Here is a 6,921-nt window from a genome sequence, read left to right as displayed (position 1 = left end):
TTAACCTTTTAATTTTATAGAGTTGTAATGTTTCATGTGTCTCTTTTAATACTTTAAATAGATCCATTATTATTGACCTTGCAAATAACGAGTTTAAAGTCAGAAGTTTATGTTTATGATTGTTTCTATTGTAACGATTTGAAACATTTATTACTTGTACGATGAATATAGATATTGTCAGATAGCCCTTTGCTCATCTAATGCTTAGACAAGAAATAAATTTATACCTAGAGGAATGCATGGTCCCATAGTAACCAAACTATAGTATGAAAGAAATAAATATAAAAAAAAACATATTAAGAAAAAATTTTATATTATATATTTGGTTTTATTATGAAAAATATGAAAAAAAATTAAATATAATTAAAATTATTTTAAACTTTATATACTGTTGAAAAGAAATAAATACAATGAGTTGATAGTAATATATAAAAATAATTAATTGGATTTAAATTTATTTTTTATTTTCTTATATATATATATATATATATATATATATATATATATATATATATTTACATTTTTTCCCTATTTTCTTTTTGTTACATTTTTCTCCAAATTTTTTAGAAGTCAAACGTGACCTTATTTTTCATTCTCACTTATCATACTTTGCTTCACACCCTCTTTAACATAATAATAATAATAATAATAATAATAATAATAATAATTTTATTTTAATAAAAAAACATGATTTTTTTTTAAATATAACAACTTATTATTTTTCTATATTTTTCCTTTTCTTACATTTTTTAAATTTATGTTATTATTTTTTTTTCAACTTTCTAAAATAAAAATGGAACTTAAAGCCCTATTTGGTAACTATCCAAAAATAAAATAAAAAAATACGTTTGATAACAAAAAAAAGAAAAAAAGAAAATATGGTATTTTTGGAAAACATTTTTCAATTATTTTTATTTGTTTTTTCAAAATTGTTTTAAAAATGATTATATAAATATAAAAAAAGATTAAAAAAATATAAAATATTACATATAAAACTATTTTCAAAGTATGGTTAAAAACATAGAAAACATGTTTTTCAAAACTATTTTTGAAAATATTTCCTAAACGAGCCCTCAACTCTCTCAATTATTTCACTACTATATACAATAACATACTCCTATCATATAAAATGAAAAATAAAATGAGACTATTCAAGATGTAAAGAATTGTTTATGGTTTCATTCCATCGCTGTACTCTCAGCGATGGGTGATGGAAACCCTTCATATAAATTTTTGTGTCTTCCAAACATTCTTATCACCAACAAGACGATTCTTCTCGGTTTCTCGGACACCAAACATGGCATTATTATATTTATTTCAATCTATGAGCTGCTGACCTATATTATTTATTGACACACGTTACTAAAATAATGAGAGTGCTCCAAATTTTTAGGTGAATTCATCAATGCAATGCCCTCTTCTTACATCCACGCATGTTCACCCAATGGGCCTTTATTTCTAGGTTTGGGCTGTGTCCAGGTGGGGGGATAAGGTCTTTTAAGATAAATGGGTTAGTATCCCGTCATGAGAGATGGATATAGAAAATTCTCATACTAGCTCCTGAACTCATACCGTTGTCATAGATAAACTCACGATTTGGTTCGGTCTCTTGTATGCTTACGACAATTGTTCAACTTTAGCATGCATGCCAAGTGTCACCTTCATTGCCACGTTACTCAGTCTGAGTCGGACACGTCATAAAAAAATACACACCCGGCACTTTATATGATACAATGGCCATATATAATAAATTATCCATGTTTAGAAAGAACAAAAAAGATGGCGAGCAGGAAAGAACCACATCATCCTGAACCGAAAGGAGGGGAGCAAAATGAGCCAGAAGTCCATGGCAAGGTCCTGCCGCAGTCACACCCTGAAACAAGCCATGGTGCCTCACCATTAGGTCTGGAAAAGGGTGGGCAACAGCCGGAGAAGGGCGTGGAGCAGGAGGATGACGGATAAGGGGATGTGCCAAGTGACTGCGCCGGTGTTCGTCAACAAGGCGATCACTTCATGTGTGTGCGCATTAGGGAGTGAAAGAGAGGGTGTGAGCAACAGGCGGGGCTTTAGTGTTGTCAAAACTTAGAAGGCTTTGAATTGAGAATGTGAAGGTTGCATATATATATATATATATATATATATATATATATATATATATAAGGCATTTATTTGAGAAATTAATAAATTGTGGTTCTGAAGTTGGTATATATGTTGTGGAAGATAAGATATTCATATGGAAAAATTACATAAGGACCTTAAAGGATATGAATTTTGAGAATTAAACCATGAAAAGTTATGAATTTGAGATAAAGGATATAAAACTTTATACATCCAAAGATGTTTTTTATTAGTGTAACAAACTTCATGTATGTGTTGTGGGCTTCATTGCTTTAAATAATTAATGTTTATAGGGTTTTAAAAAAATATTATTAAATATTGTGTCAAAAACTTTTTTTTTTAACTTACGTGGAATATTGCAATCACCGTCCATTATGATATTGTGTCATAAACTAATCACCCTCCATTATAATATTGTGTTAGAAACTTCTTTTAACTAAAGTGCAATATTACAATTATTTTCCATACAACAAAATATCTTTATCCTATTTTATAGGATTGTGCGACCAAAACACCCTTGACAAGGCTAGAAAAAGGTCAAGAATTGACTATAATATAATGATCTACTTCCTTTGGTATAGGTATTATGCACTTTGAAAGAAAAATATCGTTCTTTTGATTTTTGATTTAATTATTTTGTCATTTTATTATTATTATTTATATATTAATTTGCCTTACTTTTTTATATTATTAGTTAGACACTATTTTTAGTATGATTTAGAACTTTTTAGTATTTTTTAAATTAATATTAGTATTTTTAAATACTATTTATTATTATTATTATTATTTAATATTTTTATTATTGAAAATAATTACTTATTATTAAAAACATATGAATAATATTTATTTAATGGCATGTAATGTAATTAATCGTAATGTATATTCAGTATCATTAGTATATAAATACTTATAAAAAATTAATTTAAAATTATGTCTTCTCAAATCAAGAAATAGCATATCTATTATATATTCTAATATCATTTAATAGTTTTAGTTTAGAAAATTCATAATTATTTATTTAAATAATAAAAATATTTTAGTTTTGTATAAATTATTTAATATTAGATAAAACATATAATATTATATATATAAAATTATAGTTTTAAATTTTTGTTAGTCCAAAGGTCCTCTAATTGAGTTTTAATATCATAAAATAAGGTTAATGTTGCTAACAATTCAAGCTAAGTTATCATGTCATATTCACTCTTGATTTTTTTTTTTTTAAATAAAAAAAGGTTCAAAGAATATGAAGACTTAAAGAAACCTAAGACTTATTGTAAGAATGTTACTTGTCAATGCGCTTGAGTCAAAACATTTTTAGGCACTTAAAGTTTTAAAATCATCCATCTCTCAACTTAAATAGATCAAATTTCATTAAAAAAAAATTGGATGATTTCATGTTTTTAATAAAACTTAAGAGCATAATTCTTCCTAAACTTATTTTAAAGGTTTGTGAAGTGTTCATCAGTTGCTAGAGGTTTTAGGTCTCAAAATAGGCTTCTTATATGCTTTACAATGCAATTGGTTGAGGTAAGAAGGAATTGGTTGGACTTGATCAATCGAGGTGCACTTTACACATATTCTCTCTTTTAGAATTAGTTAAAGACCGATCCAACTAGGTTGAGGGTGTGAACCCCAAGGGGTCACTTGGTGGTGCATTAAATGCACAATGGTTAGTGAAATGATTGAACCGATTGCTCAACCGATCGAGCTCTTTATGAGGATTTTGAGGTTTTTGAGTTGGAAAAACTATAAATTGAAGTGTTTAAGAGCATTTATTAACATGAGATTTACTTCATTCACTTAAAAAACCATCTTTCTCATTCAAAGTACTTAACAATGCATTCAATTCTAAACTTGCAAATTTTCTTTTATGCACCTTAAAATCCTTCCTAGTTTTCTTTTGTATTGAGAGCATAACTTGCTACTAGGACTAGAGTTCATAAATTCACCTTCATTTACTCTTGTGAGAAAAGTTATTCTATGAGGTAGATTACTTGAAAATTTTGTAGAGGTCCATTGGAACCTTGGAATCCCAGTATATTTATTGAAGACTTGTGATTCAAGTTGTAAAGCTAGTGAAACCCTTACTTGATTAGAAACGTGAGGAGAGTGGACAAAGATGGCGTGTTAAACCACTATAAGAGAGTTTGCACTTTCTTCTTTCAATTTTTTACTATTACTCTTTAGTTATTCATTATTTTTTCATATCTTTCCTAAAATTGATTATTTTTGAACAATAGTTTAACACCTAATTCATCCGTCTTCTTGAGTGTACATTTAATTTAATTAACTTGTTTTCAAAATTTCTTTTTTATTTTAATAAGTTATTATATAAATAAAAATAATTTTAAAAAGGAAAATTGTGCTTTGAGGCAACTAGAAACACATAATTGGTCTGCTATGAATTCACGACACTGTATAAGTTATCATATATGCATTGTATAAACCTTATACTATCAACACAACTATTTTATACATTTAGTACAAGTGTCTTATAATAATGTGGAAATGTCAAAAAATGAATGTGATACATGTGCAAATATGCAAATAATGCTTTTTGTTGGTATATTATAATGCCAATAAGGAAAGAAGTAAAGAAACTCACAACATGATATTATGTACAATCAATATAAATGTTTTATACATAATATGTAAAGTTGAAGAAAATAAAGGTAGCACATGTTTAATTATGCAAATAATGTTTTTATTAACCTACTATGAAATCTAATCAAATGTTAAGAAAAAAACTAGAAAATATTCACAACTGGATGCCTTATACAAGTCTTGCACTATCAGTACAACTAACTTGTACAATTAGTACAAATTCCATGTACATAATGTGAAAATATAAAGAAAAAAAAAGATAATTTATTTAAACAATGTTTTTCATTTATCTATTATAAAATCAAATCAAATGCCAAGAAGGAAAGTATTGGAGGACACAATAGAGTGTCTTATATAGGTCTTGTACCATCAATACTATAAGCAAGGATACAAATATCGGAAATCACGAATATATCGGTACTTCGATTTTACGGATATATTAGAGATATATCAACAGATATTTTGGAAAAAAATATCGATAGGCGTAAAATTGATCAAAATTTATAAAAAAAAATGTAAGAAAAACTTCATAAAAATGTAATTAGAAATATAATAAATATTTTAAAGTTGTTTTATTAAAGAATTTGATATATGTATAATATGATTTATCATATTTAATAATAATATCGTATGCATCGATACAAATACGAATTTTATAAGTGTACATTTATTATTAAATTACATCAAATATTATTTCATAATAATATTATGATATTTGATTATAATATGTCTAATTTTAAAATATATATTAATATTAAAATTATGATCCATTTAATTCAATTTTATTAAATGATATAAAATAAATTACGATATATGTACAATTTTTTAATATTTAATTAATTTATTAATGATATTAAAAACACTATGAAGAAAATTATTATGATAATTTTTATATTTTTGGTAATCAATTAAAAGAAATTTTTGTATTTAATTATAAAATAATTATAATTAATTTGCTCTCTAAAATATTCTTTTAATATTTTCTTTATATGATGACTTTGAATATATATTTTTAGTGCATTATATTTAACAAGGGGCAAACTTTCCCTAGTGGTAAGATGAACTAAACCCCAAAATTTTTGTTTGGGGTTTGAGTCCCCTTAACAGAAAAAAAAGCATTTTTGATAATGCACTGTAGTGCGTTGACCCGCGTTGACCATCTGATATATTGTGAAAAATCGACGATTTATCGTCATATCACCGATTTTAGGCGATTTCTCCCGAAATTTTGCTAGAACGATAGTTCTTCACCAAATATCATTTCTATACACTTCGATACACGATATATCACCGATGATATATTGTCGATATATTGCGATATTTTCTTCCATGACTACAAGTTTGTAGATTAGTACTAATTTCTTATACATAATGTGCAAATTAAAGCAAATAAAGTTGAAATGGGTTCCATTATGTAAACAATGTTTTTCATTGCTTTATTATAAAATCAAATCAAAGGCTAAGAAAGAAAACACTTAAGGATATTTACAATAGGATGTCTTATACAAGTTTTTATCATTACTACAATTATCTTATACAATTAGTATAAATGTCTTATAAAAATGTCAAAATATGAAGAAAATGAAGGTTACATGCATTCAATTATCCAAATAATGTTTCTCATTGATTTATTTTGAGATTTAATCAACTAAAGAAGGAAAAGACTAGAGGATGTTCACAATATGGTGCCTTTGTATAAGCCCTGTACCATTGGTACAACAATCTTGTCTAATTAATACACATGCCTTGTACATAACATAGGAATGTGAAAAAAAAATGACATGTATGCAAGTGTGTAAATAATGTTTTTCCTTGATCTATTATGGTGCCCAGTAAAATGCCAAGAAGGAATGTAGTGAAGGATATTCATAAGAGGGTGCTTTGTACAAACTCGATATAATCAATATAATTGTTTTATACAATTAGTGTAAATATCTTGTACACAATTTGTAAATGCAAAGAAAATGAAGGTGACATGCATTCAATTATGCATGTCTTGTACACAATGTTTTTCACTAGTCTATTATGAAATCCAATCACTACTAAGAAAGAAAACAACTAGAAAATTGTGAAAAAATGAATGTGATACATGTCCAAGTGTGCAAATATTTTTTTTTATTGATCCATTCTAAAATATAATAAAATATCAAGATAAAAAATGGTGAAAGATTTTCATAACAAAATTCCTTATATAGG

The sequence above is a fragment of the Vitis vinifera genome, chromosome 19, assembly GCF_030704535.1.
Source record: "Vitis vinifera cultivar Pinot Noir 40024 chromosome 19, ASM3070453v1".
NCBI lineage: Eukaryota > Viridiplantae > Streptophyta > Magnoliopsida > Vitales > Vitaceae > Vitis > Vitis vinifera.
Note: the sequence above shows the minus strand (reverse complement) of the source record.